This window comes from Anomaloglossus baeobatrachus, unplaced genomic scaffold (assembly GCF_048569485.1).
Source record: "Anomaloglossus baeobatrachus isolate aAnoBae1 unplaced genomic scaffold, aAnoBae1.hap1 Scaffold_52, whole genome shotgun sequence".
Lineage (NCBI taxonomy): Eukaryota > Metazoa > Chordata > Amphibia > Anura > Aromobatidae > Anomaloglossus > Anomaloglossus baeobatrachus.
In genome coordinates this window covers 432604-450613 of record NW_027444564.1, presented here as the reverse complement: position 1 = coordinate 450613, position 18010 = coordinate 432604, and positions in this window count along the sequence as shown.

The window sequence follows — 18010 nt, the reverse complement described above, 5'->3', positions numbered from 1 at the left end:
GTCTTGCTGACATCGGAAAACCAGCAGAGCAGAGGAGCCATTTTTGCTTTCAGAATTTGCCAAATGTTTTTATCATTAATCAGGTCCTGTTGTCAGATAAGTCACACGGGAGAAGCCATCACGATGTACCATAATTCAAAGGGTTTTATCCAAAAATCGGCTACAATTCCTTAAGTGAGAATTTGTGAGGGAAATTTCTTTTATTTCTTTTTAGTCTTATCGTATTTTTTGCACCATAAGACGCACCTAGGTTTTGAAGAAGGAAAATAGGGAAAAAGATTGAAGCAAAAAATGTGTTCATGAAGCACTGTTATGAGGGGGATCTGCTGCTGACACTGTTACAGGGGTAATGTCCCCCAATTCTGTACTAATATCCTGGGCTCCTTCTAGGTATATGTGTCTCCCATACTCGTATATATATCTTTCATCCTGGTATACATGTTGACCATGCTTATCCCATCCTGGTATATATGATCCCCATCCTGGTATATATGGATCTTGCCTTAGTATACAGTATATGTCCCATCCTTGTATATATGGCCCTCATCTTGTGCCCATTCTGGTATATATTTCCCCATCACGCTGCACACATAAGACAATAAATGATTATACTCACCATCCCTCTGCTCTTCCGGTGCACGGTGTTCTCTTCTGATACTGGCAAGTGACTTCAGCATGTAAGCGGCACAGCGCATGACATTACTGCCATGTGCTCTCAGTTACACGCGGACGTCAGCTGCCGGAATATTCACTGCTCCCCACAGCCGGGATTATGTGCTTGGGGAGCAGTGAATATTCATTATCTAATAGACACACATGATCGCACAGCCACAGCAGTAAGCCGGCGGCTGAGTGATCATGTGTACCCGATATTAAAGAATGAATATTCACTGCTCCCCACGCTAATAATACCGCCCACATCTTGGTTGGCGCTAGCTTCATTGCCTAGAGGTGGGCGGGATTATGGTGTGGGGAGCAGGGAATATTCAATTTCTTTTTTAGCTGGCACAGTTTAGTTTGGATACTCGATTATGTTTAGAATCTCAGGTTTCCCACTGATTTATTTACTAAAAAGCGCAGCCTCAGATTGGAGATAGGAACTTAAGTATATCACATTGTATATAATTGAATTTAAAAACTTGTTGTTTTGTTAATAAATGCTTGTAAAATATATATTCTTCATGCCTGTCTTTGTCTATTGTCTAGATGCAATGATTTTGCCTCAGAACCTCTGGAGTTAACGCAGAGCTGTAGGCATTTCACACCAAAATAGCGAGGGGAGAATTGAATCACACTGCAGCCTAGATATGTGGAAGTTGTAAAGACGCTCTGGTCCCAAGTCATCAAAGCTTTTATGCCAAAAAAAGTCACAAAAGCTCTGAAAAGTCTCAAAAATTCGGAACGTTGTTTCAACATTTGGTGGCTTTTGGCATTTTCACTCTAAAATTGGCACAGTTTGGGTGGGACGGGGGCGTGATATGTCAACGTCTTTAATTCATGATGAGCTGTGGCATTTTCCTATGCCAGAAATCTCACTCCAGTCCCTGAAGGAAGTAATATTTCTAGCATGGCACAAGGAAGCACATGCCACTCGTCAAACGCTCCAGATTCTTGACAAGGCATGTACCCCTTAATGAATCAGGAGTGGCCCCCACATAAATTGGTCCCTTTATGTTATAAAAATGATTTTTTTTTACAAAGGATAATTGTAATAAAAAAAAATAAAGGATTTTATGTCTGATATCCAAGGGATTATATTTTTTGTGGGGCTACCCACAAATAGAGATTTGAAGTTGAAGTTCGGGTTCGGCTTTTTTAGTCGGACTTTAGATAAAGTTCAGTTCAGGAACCGAACTTGTCCTGAACCCCATTGGAAGTCACTGATTGGGCAGTTCGGGTCTCTGTCCACATGCAACCGGCCATAAAGAAAGCATTTCCATTTTTTTCCTTGTACACAATACATCCTATAACAATGTTTTTATCCCCCATGAAATCCATTCAAACACTGCAAGCAGCTTGCACTGGGCCGAGCACCGAGTGTACCCGAGCACACCGATGCTAGATCAAGCAGCTAGAATACGTAACGACCCCAATCTCCGAACTCGAACACTGACTTTTTGTAGAAAGTCTGTATTTGGTACAAACACCGAACTTTATTATTTAGGTTCACTTGTCTCTGCCCACAAACCTTTATTACAGTTTAGATTATGGGTGTAGAAGAGACCAGAACTAAAAGGGCCCTATCTCTTGATGCAGAGCAAGTAACATATATGATACCTATGCTGGGGTTTTGTGAATTTATGTTTAATCTTTCTTTATTAAAGTAAACAAGAGAATTTACAGGAAGAAAAAAAAAGGAAGATTCAAATACGTGATTACTTCATGTCGGGGGTGTGGCCTGCATGCTGAAGGCAATGGCTGCTTAAGAGAGAAGCTCTGTGCTGTGGCTGTATAAACTGGCTCAAAGCTGCTTCAAATCGCTGAGAACTCTCCTCTGAAACAGTGAGTAATCCCCCCTGCACAGTATGCCAAAGGGTAGACCCCGGAAATCTGGCCCCCAGCCAAGCTTACTGACTTTTATCCCGGGGATAGGGGATCCCCCTCTCCTCAGAAGATGTCTGCTGCTGCAGTGTCTCCCTTACACCAGGAAGAGACAGGGTTGGGAAGCAGTGTCACAGGCACTCCTCTCACAGAGGAAAGGCTGCAAGCCATGCTCAGTTCTCTGAAGTCATCACTGCAGGAGGATTTCAGGGATCTTAAGAACATGATTAAAGAAGTTAAAGAGGAAATCAAATCACTGGGGGACCGTACAGACCATGTGGAGTCTAAAATGGCTGAACTTGCTCAGTCACACAATGATCTGATTGATGCTAACACAGCACTAGAGGAGGAGGTGGGAATACTGAAAAACAAGCTTGGGGATCTGGAAGACAGATCCAGAAGGAACAATCTTAAAATTAGGGGCATTCCTGTGTCAGTAGCTGATAAAGAGCTGCCAGATTTCTTTCACAAGTTTCTCCAACTACTGCTCCCAGAACACACAGAAAGAGATCTCATAGTGGATAGAATACATAGAATCCCTAAACCTAAAGGTATCGACCCCACTCTGCCCAGGGACACGCTGGCACGACTGCATTTTTATAAAACAAAGGAAGCAGTGCTCCAGATACTGAGGGATAACCCTATCCTCCCAGATGAATTTAATGATTTAAAGGTGTTCCCGGACCTGTCTGCTGCAACTCTGGCAAAAAGAAGAGAATTTTCCCAGTTGTCCAGAATCCTGAGGGAGCATGACATACACTATAAATGGGGATTCCCGGTGAAATTGATTATCTTCAGGGACTCTAAAACACATGTATGCCAGTCCCCTCCTCAACTGAGCAAACTACTTGAGTCCTGGGGATTACCCCTTACAATGCACTCAGACTCACGCCGGGAGCAGGGGGATGCTCAGAAGAAAAAGATCAATCCTGAGTGGGAACCAGCTTGAGGGAGTCTCGCCAGCCGCAGGCGTGTGTAGCTCTCATGTGACCTGTGATGTCACTTAAGCCCTCTGTTGTTCTCGCCTATGGCGAGCAAGTACTTCCCAGCTGTCCGGTAAGGATGAAGCTGAAGTATTCAAGTTTTTTTGTTTTTGTTGTTTTTTCCCTCCACCCGTGCACCGTCCCTAACTGGTCCTCCTTGCCTGCCTCTGCCTGCCCTATGCCTCTCAGTCGGCCTGCCTGGAAACATCGTCCTTTCTGGAATCCGCCATGAGTATTAAGTTTCTGTCTCTCAATGTGAAGGGTCTCAATTCTCCTGCAAAAAGATCCATGCTGTGGAGAGAAGTTATAGCATCCAAATGTGATATAGCATGTATTCAAGAAACTCACCTTCTTACTGATGACAATAAAAGGCTACTACATCCAAGATTTCCACATATGTTCTTTGCAAATGACTCTAAAAAAAAAAAAAGGAGGAGTGGCTATCCTGATTAAAAATTCTGTGGCTTTCAAAATGATTCATGTAACCTATGGTGCAGACGGGAGATATATTATTCTAAAGTGCCTCCTGAATGGGCTTTTGTATACCTTGGCATCGATTTACGCTCCAAACTCATCTCAACTAACATTTGCCCGGAAATTTTTTCAGATGTTTAGGAGCACCGCACAGGGGTCAGAGATAATCTGCGGGGACTTTAACACTCCAGTTCTTCGATCTATGGACTGCTCGGCGGGGTCCGCTAAGTCAGGAAAGGAACTGAAACAGTTGGTCGCGGAGTTTCATCTACATGACATATGGAGATACCTTCATGCATCGGAAAGGGACTATACTTTCTTTTCCCCAAGGCATCGGTCGTACAGCAGGATCGACTTCTTCCTGACGGATAGTAAGACTGTTCACAAGTGTACGGGTGCTGAAGTGGGTCTGATAACATGGTCGGATCATGCTCCGATAACTTTGGTTGTACAGGACTCTACTAGTGGATTTATGGTGCCTCAGTGGAGACTTAATACTAGTTTACTGAACCAAAAGAACGTTCAGGAGGAGGTTGTGGCAGGCCTGTTGGAATACTTTGGACATAATGACAATGGGGAGGTCTCTGACGAGACCTTATGGGCTGCACACAAATCAGTTATTAGAGGGCAGTTTTTAAAAACTGCATCATTCTTGAAAAAGCAAAGAGAAGCAGAAATTAAAGAAATTATAGCCCATATTCAACACTTAGAAACTATTAACAAGGCCTCCCCGTCGTCTACACTGTCCAGGGAAATTCTTACTTGCAGGTTTCAACTGCGATCCCTCCTGTTGTATAGATATGAACATAATCTTAAAAAGAGTAAATCAACTTTTTATGCGATGGGGGATAGAGCCAGCACCTTACTAGCTAGAAGAACAAAAAACGGGAAATTAAATCTAAAATTGAATTTTTGAAGGGCCCAGACGGATCACTTATAAGGCACCCTAATGGGATAGCAGACGCCTTTGCCAAGTATTATGCTGCCCTGTACAATTTAAGGGATGACCCGCAAACCCCTCAGCCAACACCAGAAAAAATTCAGGAGTTTTTGGACGGTCTGGAATTGCTTCGGGTCTCAGACCGGCAATTAGAATCTTTAAATCTTCCCTTTACTATACAGGAAATTTTGGACACCATTAGAGCTTCTAAACGAAACTCAGCCCCAGGCCCGGATGGGCTTCCCTATGAATATTATCAGCAATTTGCCTCTATTCTAACCCCTTTTTTACTAAAGACCTTTAATTTGTGGCAAACGGCCGGGACTATTTCCTCAGAGAACCTAGAAGCAGTTATCACTACACTACCCAAACCGGGGAAAACGGCAGATACCCCTGGGAATTTCAGACCAATTTCATTGCTCAACTGTGATTTAAAAATTTACTCAAAAATGGTAGCCACCAGACTCCATAAAATAATCCCCTCCTTGGTAGCCCCGGATCAGGTGGGTTTTGTGGCGGGCAGGCAATCCAAAGATGGCACCAGGCGGATGCTGGATTTAATTGGGGTGATGGAGAAGTCGGGTGTCCCTGGTGTATTCTTGTCACTCGACGCCGAAAAGGCCTTTGATAGGGTGCACTGGGGATATCTGGAAAGAGTGCTTATGAAATTTGGTTTTGAAGGAAGAATTAAGTCATCTGTTTTAGCCTTGTACTCTCACCCAAATGCTTCAGTTCTAGCCTCGGGTTTTCGCTCTTAAAATTTTCTATAACCAATGGCACCCACCAGGGGTGCCCGCTGTCCCCTATTGTTTTTGCTCTGGTGGTGGAACCTCTGGCGGAGGCAATTAGGGTGAACCCGAACATAACTGGTATAAGGGTAGGGGAGCATGAACATAAATTGGGTCTATATGCGGATGATGTAATAATATCATGTACTAACCTTGAATATTCCTTTCCAGCAGTGATGTCCACCCTGTCGACCTTTTCTGAGGTGTCTTATTACAAATTGAATGCCACTAAGTCCTTAGTACTACCATTTAATGTACCCGCAAGGTCCAGAAGGATTTTGGAGGCAGCCTTTCCTTTCCAGTGGTGCGAAGACAGAATCCCTTATCTAGGTATCCGTTTGACACCAACCCATTCCCTCATCAGATCCAATCTCGATCACCTACTCAAAAACTTGGGTCAGGCTCTAGGCAGGTATGAGAAGTTGTCGCTATCTTGGATGGCGAGAATTCAATCCTTTAAGATGACGTTCCTTCCTAAGCTGCTGTATATGTTTAGGTGTCTCCCTCTTAAAATTCCATATAGATATTTGATAAAACTGCAGTCGATGACCAATAAGTTTATTTGGGGTAATAAAAGAGCTAGAGTTGCTAGTAAGATTATGCATCTGCCATATGGAATGGGAGGTCTGGGTACGCCTAATGTGATGGCCTATTATAAAGCTTCTCTTATAGAATCACTCAAAGAATGGTGGAACACGGAGAGCTCCCATAGGTGGGTTCAACTTGAGAACTCTCTGACAGACCAGGGTTCGACGAGGAAACTGATGGAGGTGGAATATCTAAAACGTACTAGGTCCACCCTGTGTCTCCCTACTATGACAGCATCGATAGCCATATGGCGCAGTGAGATGATCCCTAAGATCCAGGTCCCGCTGTCAGAAATTTCGCTCAGAGCAATAGAATCCCACATTCCATATACAAATTTGAGTAGATGGGAAGCAGCGGGTTTTGGAGTTTTGGCGGACTTTTACGATGGTGCAGAGATTAGGCCCTTCAACGATATACTTCGGGAGCACCCCTCCCTAAAGGGGTGTTTTTATCAACACCTGCAGATTCGCCATTTTCTAAGCACAAAATTCCCCCCGGGATCAAACCCGACCTTACCCACTGTTAAGGCACTATTGTTTAAAAAACTAATGAGGCAACCGGGAATCTCTTTAACCTACAAATGGTTGAACAACCCCTCTGACGAGCAAAAGCTCCCATACATGACTAAATGGGAATCAGATTTAGGCATTAACACCTCCCCCTCGGCGTGGCATACTGCGACACAGTGGGTGCAAAGATCCTCAAAATGCATTAACCATTTGGAACAGCTGAAAAAGGTGCATCTACGTTGGTACCATACGCTGGCAAAATTGGTGCATTACATTCCCAACTACTCACCGCTCTGTTGGAAGGGCTGCCTCCAGAGGGGATCACTGGGACACTGTTGGTGGCACTGTCCGAGGGTCCAACCTTTTTGGATAGCAGTTTTCAGACTCATTAGTGAAATAACAGGTGTGCACACCAACCCCAACCCAGGGCTGGCAGTTCTGAATTTGGGCATAGATTCGTACCCGCAGAATTTTAGGGGACTGATTGTGCAAATTCTAATAGCTGCCAGACAGTGTCTGAGCCATTCGTGGAAGGCCACTGAAGCTCCCTCTGGAGCCGAGTTATATAGTAGGATCGACCAACAATGCCAATATGAATACTGCCTTGCCCACTCCCTAAAACAAAAAACTAGAATTCTTACAATATGGGAACCCTGGCTGTCATCCAGCCATGCAACACCTATTACACAACTATTCCCCGGGCAAAGAGCACCTAGTTGAGATAGAGCCGATGGAATTATAGCCCTGGCTCGGCTAGCCAGGGGGCTAAAGCATTGAGACCCTGACTGAGGCAGCAGTTTATGAGAGAAATCTAGGAGGAGTTGATGGCCCCGGCTGGTGGACTGGGGTTGGTAATGCAGGCAGGCATCTAACCCTGTACCCCTACTAACCCCCCCCCACTTCCCCCTCAACCCTACCTTCTTCCCCTCCCCCTTTGTTCTTGTTCCCCCTTACTTGAATGAAGTCCCCATCTTTCCTCCCCTCTCCTCCCTCCCCATGTTGTTGTGTGGTTAAAGTGTAAGGCAGAGGAATTGTAACTGGATTGTCTCAAAGTATATTAATGTATGGAGCCCTCATGTGCGGGCAGTTGACAATTGTTCTCTTAAATTACCATGTATGATTTTGTATCTGCCGTGTTTTCAATAAAAAACTAATTGGATTAAAAAAAAAAAAAAATTACTTCATGTCAACTTACAGAGAAGAGTATAAGCCACGTCCTAACTAAAGGTACTGTCACACATAACGAGATCGCTAGCGAGATCGCAGCTGAGTCACCGTTTGGTGACGCAGTAGCGATCCCGTTAGCGATCTCGTTATGTGTGACACTTACCAGCGATCAGGCCCCTGCTGTGAGATCGCTAATCGTTGCAGAATGGTCCAGGCCATTTTCTTCAAAGGCGATGTCCTGCTGGGCAGGACACATCGCTGTGTTTGACACTGTGTGACAGGGTCACAGTGACTGCTGAGATCGTTATACAGGTCGCTACTGCGACCTGTATTGTTCCTGCATCGCAGGTAAGATCTGACTGTGTGACATCTCACCTGCGACCTCACAGCGACTTACCTGCGATCCCTATCAGGTCGCATCGTTTTCGGGATCGCTGGTAAGTCGTTGTGTGTGACTGGGCCTTAACACCTCTTCTCTTACTATCATAAGGCACGCATACGACATGTAACCACCTTTTATAATACAGACAATCTCCTTCCAATTGAGAACTACACCTCAAACAAAGTGAGGCTACTGCCGAAATCAAAAAAGAAAAGGAAAAAATTTGAAGATTTAATGAGAACTAGAGAGAAAGGAAAGTAGCAAGGGGGAAAGATAAGGAAAAGAAGAGAAGGAAAAGGGGGAGAGAAGAGCAACAGAAAGAGAGGGAGGGAAGGCATGGTAGGGATTACCTCCCCAGTACTCGGGCCGCTACATTGGACTGACGTAACACGCGTCATGCGTTACCAATAAGGTTCTGAAATGGTAGAGAATCAAGAGCCAGGGTCCAGGGGGTCCAGATCCTAATAAATGTATCCACTGAGTCATTGGTTTCTGCTGTTAGGGACTCCATCCTGTGGATGATGGCCATCTCCGCAAACCACTCCCTCACAGATGGCACCCCAGTCGATTTCCAGTATCTCGGGATCACCATGCGTGCCGCCGTAAGACATTATCTCAGAAGGCCCGCTTTCTGTGATTTAAGCGATCCCGGGAGAATTGAAAGCAGCGCCATCTGAGGGGAACCCACCAACTGCTCTCCGCAAATCACAGCGTATGCTTTGAACACGGACCTCCAGAAAGGTTGTATCAATGGGCAGTCCCACCAGATATGCAGCATTGTCCCCCTTCCCCTTCCGCACCTCCAGCAGCTATCTGAGACCCCGGGAAATATTGCGTGTAGAGTATCCGGGCACCTGTACCAACGGGTCAGAATCTTATAATTTTTTTCCTGTGCTGCACAGGCGATGGAAAATTTATGAGTGAGGATAAAGGACTTTTTCCAGTCCTCCTCAGGAATGAAAGTCCCCAAATCTCTATTCCACTTCTCGATATATTTAAGGTCTCCCATGTCCACCTCTGTAATCAGGAAGGAGTAAACCAGAGACAAGAGATGACCGGGAGAATCCTCCCGCAAAAACAATTGTTCAAATTTTGTGGGCTGAGCCGCAAAAAGCCCAAGTCTGTTGTCAACCTTCAAGAAGGACCTAAGTTGAAGGTATTCCAGCCAAGCCGTTGGATGCCGGCCCTCTGGGAGCAAAAGGGCCGAAAAGGGGGGTACTTCCAAACCGTGCAAAGTCTGGGCTATCCATGTGTCCTCACCCCTCCTCCAACCTAAGAAACGCTCGACTCCCATCCCTGGGGGGAACTCCGGGTTAGAGAAAAGCGGTGAGAGTGGACCAGGATCCCTAGAGAGAGATCCCCGCCTGCACTCAACGTCCCAGACCCTCAGAGATGCCCTGAGAAACTCCGCCTCTCCATCTATCCGTCCCCTCCACAGCGGTGTGATCCACGGGAGGAACCGCACGGGCGTTTCGGACCAAACCTGCTCCAGACTCACCCATTGTTTAGTGCTCCTATTAAATTGCCAATCCATTAGTCTCAGCAGAAGAGACGCCTTGTGGTACTTTTTAAAGTCTGGCAACCCTGCCCCCCCCCTCTCCCTTACCTCTACTCAACACTCTCCTCCCCACCCGAGAGCTCCTCCCTCCCCACACAAATTTGTTAATAATTGACTGTATTCTGGTGAAGAAAAACGATGGTAGTGCTATAGGGGCCGTTTGAAAGATATATAGAAAACGAGGGAGAACATCCATCTTGATGACATTAATACGTCCAAACCAGGACAGTTTCTGTCTATCGATTTGTTTAAGATCTCTCATAGTGCGTTCCAACAAAGGGAGGTAATTGAGGTGAAAAATCTTGGTACTGTCCCGTGGTACCGCCACCCCCATATAAGTCAGGGCTGATGTCTGCCATCTAAAAGGAAAGTTGGATGCAATATGATCTACTTCCCTCCCCGGCAGAGTGAAATTCAAGGCTTCTGATTTATTATAGTTAACTTTAAAGTTGCTTATATGTCCGAAGTTCTCAATTTTCTTAACCAAGGAGGGAAAGGATATGTGGGGCTGTGTAATGTATAGGAGGAGGTCATCTGCATATAATGCTGCTTTACAATGATGCTCTCCCACCTCTATCCCTTTTATATCTGGTTTCTGTCTAATGGCCAAAGCCAAATGCTCCATTACGAGAACAAATAGGAGGGGGGGTAAGGGACAACCCTGTCTGGTACCATTTTTTATGCTAATTGGCGTGGACAAGGACCCATTTACCTTTATTCTGGCAGTCGGTGTACTATAAAGGGAGGCCACTCCTCTAAGGAACCTGTCACCTATCCCCACCTGTCTCAACGCTGCCAACATGAAACTCCAGCTGACCTGGTCGAAGGCTTTCTCCGCATCTATGGAAAGTAAACACATAGGTAGTGCCTTTGCCTTCGCCCGAGCCAGCAGAAGAAACGTCTTATTCGTGCTGTCTCTTGCCTCTCGGCCCCCCACAAAACCCACCTGGTCAGTGTGTATCACTTTTGGAAGCAAAGGTGCCAGTCTATTGGCGAGAGCTTTTGAAAAGAATTTGACATCTATATTAATCAATGATATGGGACGGTAATTGGAGACATTAACCGGGTCCTTCCCTGGCTTCGGAATTACACATATATGCGCCTCTAGAGACTGAGGAACAAAAGATGCTCCAGCAGGCACCAAGTTAAAGACCCGTGTCAAAAAGGGGACAATTTGTTCCCTAAAAATTCTAAAAAAATTAGTTGTAAAACCATCCGGTCCCGGGCTCTTACCTACTGGGGTGTCTCTGATAACCGAAGATATCTCCTCTTCCGTAAAATCTGACTCCAGCGTCTCAATTTCTGATTGCGCTAGCCTAGGCAAGGCAGTCCGCTGGACATAGTCCTCAATCTTATTATTGAGTGCCGTCGGAGACATATCAGTAAACTGACCCTTTATGTTGTACAGGTCCCCATAAAAGGCACGGAACTCTTCAGCTATTTTAACCGGGTCCTGAATCATATGTCCTCCTCTGTCCTTAATTTTCGGGATATGATTTGTGAGTTTCCTCGGGTGAATAAACCTGGCTAATGCCCTTCCACACTTGTCTACATGTTCATATAAGTATCTCTGTAAACGTACCCTCTGTGCATAGTATTTTTGATCTAAGAGCCCCCTAAGTTCCTCCCGGGATCCCACCAATTCAGCGTACACCGAGGCCGATAAGGATTTTTTGTGGGATGCCTCCAAGGTCTGTATTCGCTGAACCAAAGAGGTAATCAGAGAGGCCCTCTCCCGTTTAAGTCTTGATCCATGCTTTATTAATATACCGCGCACCACACATTTAAGGGCCTCCCACTGTGTCGGCAAGGCCGTCTGGTCCTGAGCGTGAATTTCCAAGAAATCACTCATCACCTGTCGTATTTCTGCTACACATAAGTCGTCTTTAAGTAGATGTTCATTAAGACACCACGTCCATGGTCGCCGCGAACCGTCTGGGGGAGTGAGTTGGACGAACACCGGTGCATGGTCCGATAGACATATAGACCCTATGGAGGCCTGGGCTCGCCATGGCATGGCGTGTTGGCTAATCCACAACATATCTATACGGCTGTAAGATGAATGAATTGGGGAGAAATAAGAGTAATCCCTCGCCGTGGGATGCAGTGCCCTCCAAATATCAACCAATTGTAATGCTTGCAACTTTTTCCCTAGTGCCAACATCCTTTTTTGTGAAATAAAACGCCGCCCCGAGGAGGTATCAATTGCCGGTTCAAAGGTGAAATTAAAGTCCCCCCAGCTATTAAAGTCCCTTCTGCAAATTCCGCCAGCCGAGACAGGAGGGAAGAGCATGCCACAGTGGGTCTGGAGTTGGGTAAATACCAGTTAGCTACGGTATATACACCCACACCAATCTGGAGCTTCAGAAATATAAATCTACCCTCAGGATCCACCAAAGAGTCGATCACGGAGAACACCAATGACTTATGGAGAGCAATGGAGACCCCCCCGGATTTAGCAGTCGGGTTAGGGCTGTGAAACCATGTTGTGTAAAATCTATCCCTAAGAACTGGGACCTGGCCTGCTTTAAAATGGGTCTCTTGTAATAATAACACCTGAGTCCTCTGTTTATGCATAGCATAAAATATTTGCGATCTCTTTTGCGGCACATTCAACCCTTTACAATTAAGGGAGCCAAAATTAAGTTGCGTCATGCCGAACACCACTAAGGATAGGGGTGAAGAAGGGGAAAGAGAGATGACCAGAGTAAGGAGCAAGAAATGCAGCAAGAATCAAGAAAAGATTAGGCTGTGAAATAGAGAAAAAGAAAAGGGAAAACAAAGATTACAAACTGTAAGCCCAACAAATGCGGTAATTCCTGGGTATTGCTTTCAAGCGTCACTCAATCCACGAAAACCCAAACCAGGCGTGTACTTTCCAGGACGGAAGCCCCCCCCCCTCCCAGGCCTCATTATAAAACCCAAACCACAGTCAAACCCCAGCTAAGATGCGCACCCTGCAATCCCCCCCACGACCCACCCCCCTCAGGGAAAGGAAGGGAGGGAGAAGAGAGAGGTAGAAAGAAAAGAGAAAAGAAAAAAAAAACAAAACAGGGGGAAAGGAAAAAAGGGGGGAAGAAGGGGGGGAAGGAGAGAGAAAAAAAAGGGGGGAAAGGAAAAAAGGGGGGGAGGAGAGAAAAGAAAAAAAAAAAGGGAAGGGAAGGAAAAAAGGGAGGGAGGAAGGGGGGGAAGGAGAGAAAAAAAAAAGGGGTGGGACAGGGACAGGGGGGGGACAGAGGGCCACAGGGGGTAAGAAGAAAGGGGGAAGAGAGAGGTCGTGGAGCACGGGCCCAAAAAGAGGCGATAAAAGGCCAAAGGGGACACAGAAGGAGGAAGCGGAAGGAAACATGAAAAACGGGGGGGGGGGGTGTTAATCATATCCATACATGTCCTATATGAAACTGCTAGGAATTCTGTAAAAGCATGAAACTACAAGAATCGGGGGCAGGAGAGCAAAATTGTAGCGGCAGAGAGAGGGAACCGTTTCGACTCACGTCAGTTATTATATCTAGCGTTAAACCTCTCCCATGACTTCATTAACTTAAAATTAGCCCCTCAATCAGCCCTCCGCATCCAACCCCCAAATAACAATACTACTCAAGTACAGTATAAAGTGTGAGAAGCATACAAGCCCCGTCTTGACGAACATCAGTCCTTGGTAGATGGACGACCTCCTCCTCCCGTCTTCCTCTCCCCGCGATTACTTCTTGGAGGACGCTGAGGAAGCCCCCGCGAGAATTCTCTTGGAATAGAAGGCCAGTCCTCGATTTCAACTCTGGGGAGATTCAAGGCCTCCGAAAAGGGTGTCATATCCTCTGGTGAATGAAGAACGTGCATTCGGCCGCCACTGCGGACTTGAAGGCGAAAAGGGAAGCCCCAGCTGTACACCAAGTCCCGTGACCGAAGGAGCTCCAACAGAGGCCGTAGTGCTCTCCTCCTCTGGAGAGTAAGACGAGAGAGGTCGGGTAGGATCTGCAACTTAATCTTTTGGAAAAGGATCGGTACCCTTTCCCGGAGCTTCAGCAGAATAGACTCCTTTTGTAAATAATGGTGGACCCGACAGATCACGTCCCGCGGGAACTCCGAGTCCGCTGGTTTGGGTCCCAAGGATCTGTGTGCTCTATCAAGTTTGATCTCTGTGACTGGAGGGAGCCCCAATATCTTGTTGAAGATTCTTTGGAGGACACGTGGGAGTTCCCTGGAATCAACGGACTCTGGCAGACCCCGTACTCTTAAGTTGTTGCGTCGTCCTCTGTTCTCTGCATCGTCCAGTGCTTCAGTCAGGTAGTGGAGCTGGCGAGATTGGGTCTCTAGCAACTCTTTATGAGAGGATAAGTCCTTCTGCATTTCTTGTAATTGGGTCTCCTGAGACAGGACCCTTGCATCTATATTCTGCACACTGGAACGCACTTCTGTCAGCTCTGACCTGCACGCCTTCTCCAATCTGGAGATATAGCCTTCCATGTCCTCTCTGGATGGGATGCTGATGATTCTTGCTCTGAGCTCCCTTAGCTCCCTCAGGACACCGGAACCTTCCTGTCCCAGCCCCAGAGTGCTGACATGCTGAGAAATCTGGCTGGTGGAGTGCTCCATACTCTCCATATCTTCTATATTAGCTCTGACCTCTGTGCCTGTCACAGCAGCTGCAGAGCCACTGAGTAGCAATGGGCTGGAGGTCCAGGGAGCCCCATCCTCCTGTCCCTCCTGGAGCTCCATTGACAGTGAAGGGCTCAGGGGCAAAGTCAGATCCCTCTCCCCTCCTCCAGGAGAAGCTGCAGAGTCTGCAAGGCCCAGGCCTCTCACCTGCCGCCCGTCCACCTCCTCTCCCTCTGCCAGGACCTGCTCCCCATGCTGTGAAGACACCAGAGCCTGCTCCCTCCGAGTACCTGGCTCCTCAAACCCCACTTCTCCAGCTGCACAGGATCTGTCACCATCTGGATTCCTGCCTCCACCTCCTGCTCCTTGGGCTGTTCTCTGCTGTGGGCCTCTCACAGGTACTCTGTGCGCCCCCTCCCCCGCTGCCACTGCTGCATAGCTGACAAGGCCAGCGGCCATCTTACTTCCCTCCTGCTCCATCTGTGCCACTCCTGGTTTAGCCAGAAATCGCTGGATGCTGCCTCGATTCTGCCTGGAAAGGTGTCCCTGAGCTCCCCTCCGCCTCCTTGTGCTCATAGTCCGGGATAGAGGGCCGAAAAAATTAATGTAGTAGCTGATTTCCTGGGAGATAAGGGGGAGCTGAGGCAAAAGCACAACTTCACTCCCTCATGGCCAGGACACGCCCCCGGGTTTTGTGAATTTAATGGGATTTTGTCACTAAGGCCTAAGCCACAGGGTGAGAAAATCGGTGCGAGTGGAGTGCGATAAAACATCGCATTCCAATCGGACCAATATTAGCTTGTGTGTCAGCGCACATGAGCGATTATTTTCTCAGCCCTAATCGAACCGAGAAAACAATCGCAACATGCTGCGATTGTAATGCGAGACTATTTTCTCTCGCACCCATTCAAGTCTACAGGGCGAGAGAAAAAACGCACTGCACTCGCGGTACATCGGTGTACCGCACATGCAGAGCGAGAATCGCAATAGCCGACAACGGAGGAGGGAGATAAATCCCTCCCTCCCCTCCTCCATGCCGGCCCTCCCCTCCTCAGCACTGGTACGCCCCTCCTCAATGCCGGCCCGCCCCTCGCAGCTGAGATCTGCTCGCACAGTCAGACCTCAGTCGCAGGGATACTAGCATAACACTTGGCTCTGCTGTGCTGCCAGCATGAGCCGAGTGTCATGCGAGCATCGCACTAGTGCCCCGTGTGGCCCCGGCCTAAGTGTTTACTACTTCATTAAAAATTAGAATAATCTAAAGACAGTGTCACACTAGGTACGGTGAAGTTCCAAGCGAAAGGAAAAGAAAATTCTGTGCTTAGGGAAGGGAAAGCTGGTGACCCCTGACGAAGCCTACTGCTGGGCCCCGGGCTCCCTCACTGCTTTAGATAGATTGATTGCACACCTATGTGCCGAGCCGGATACCTGACTCTAGGCTGACCCTGATCTGGGCCCTAAATAGGAAACTGATGGGATGAGCTCTTCATCAACCTCACAGTGCACTAAACACACAGGGATAACAAACAAGGGAAAATAACAAACAACTTAAGTCTAGACAACTCATTAAGAACTTCACTAAAGAGCAACAACAATCCTACTGGTGTGTACTAGCCGCCTGCTTGCGTCCAGCGCTTGTGAAGGAACTGAATATCACCAGCACAAGTCCAGGGAAAATGAGAGTATTTAAACCCAAGGGAAAATACAGATTAATTGCAACTGAAGGGAAGAGGAGCTCCCCTGGGTCTTAAAGAAAAAAGGATAAAAACCCAACAGAGGAGGTACCAGTACACTGAATACTGATACCAGGAATAAAAGAAAGTCAGGGAGAATTTTGCGCAGCCAAATGCTGTGACCTTCTATTGCCGAACACCACAGGACTGTCTGTTACCTGTGACAGACAGGGACTCTTATTCCAATGATGTGTCATTTACTGGACTGCTTCCTGTAGTTTTGATAAAATCACAGTATTATCGCTAGGGGATTATCACTAGAGAACTAGTAAACCTGCTGTCATGTATCCTCCATCTCCATTAGCTCTATTTAACCCCGCCCCCACTTGTTACAGGGGCTGTCGGATAATAAGGGAATGGAAGGCTATCCGACAGTCAGGGTCCACCGTGCAGAGCTCTGCTGCAGAGTATGGCAGAGGATAGGGGAAACCTGTACCACCAAAGCGGTACTGACACTGTTGCGTCACCAAGGCCAATAGCGGCATATACTGTTTAAGTCACAGCGACTACCTTATTAGCATAACATAGGAGTGGAACTGCAAAAGAGTGAGGAATGCAACATAAAAGTGCAAAGAAGTCTCACACTCTGTGAACGTGAAAGCACCTGTCTCAGTTAACAGTCACAGAGACTAGGTGTAGTGTGTGCAATATGACACCTACCTATGTCCGCTCCACTTGTGGTGCAAGGATACGGACAGCAGCAAGGTTGCTAGCTTGAAACTCCTGCCTATGACCGCTCCCCTAGTGTGCGAGGATACGGACTGCTGCAGGAGGCAGCGTAGTGGAGCGTTACCCTAGGAGGCAACGACCACCTAACCTACCTATGTCCGCTCCACTAAGGTGCGAGGACACGGACAACAGTATGGCTGAAAGGTACAGGAGCGCTACCCTACCGATAGCGCTCACCTCAGAGTAGGACCACAAGGCCCAGTCAGACCATGTACATCAAACACCTGCCTATGTCCGCTCCACTAAGGTGCGAGGATACGGACCACAGCATAAGCTGCAAGGTACAAGAGCGTTACCCTACCGATAACGCTCACCTAGATAGACAATAGGTGCTGCAAGGGACATGCACAGAGCGTCTACTCCTATGCAGGAACCAAGAGGACTGAGTGCCGAGAAGCATGCGTCAGGGTCTTATATAGACTCTGTGCCTCATCCAAGATGGAGAACACCAGCCAATTCATTGCGAAAACGTCAGCAATGACGTCACGCTGGCCTATCACAGAGCAAAGCGTCATAAGCACATGACCAGCGGCCAATCGGCTTAGAATGTGTCAGCGATGATGTCACCCGCACATGTGCAGTGGCTCCAAGATAGGACTTAGTCTCCAGCGCTCGCACATGCTCAGTAGCATGGAATCAGAACATAGTCTCCAGCGCCACACAGACCTGGGATCAAGAGAAAAACATAGCCAGACCACAGCAAAGGATAAGGAGACACGCAGATCCCCAGAAACGGGAACCGTAACAGTACCTCCCCCTCAAGGGCCCCCCCTCCGGCGGCGCAGGTGTATTGCAAATAAGAAAATGGCTATTTTTGAGCACATACATTATGTTATACTATAACATATTGTTTAATCAGACGGACAAAGTGTACATGGTTACAAAATCTTGTGTATCCTTAAGGGTTTCTGTGTGTTTGTCTTGAATATACAGGCAGACAATATACCATTGTAGGAGAATCCTTATGATTTATTTTAGTTCAACAATCTGATGTTTTATGGGTTTGCTATATACACAAACAG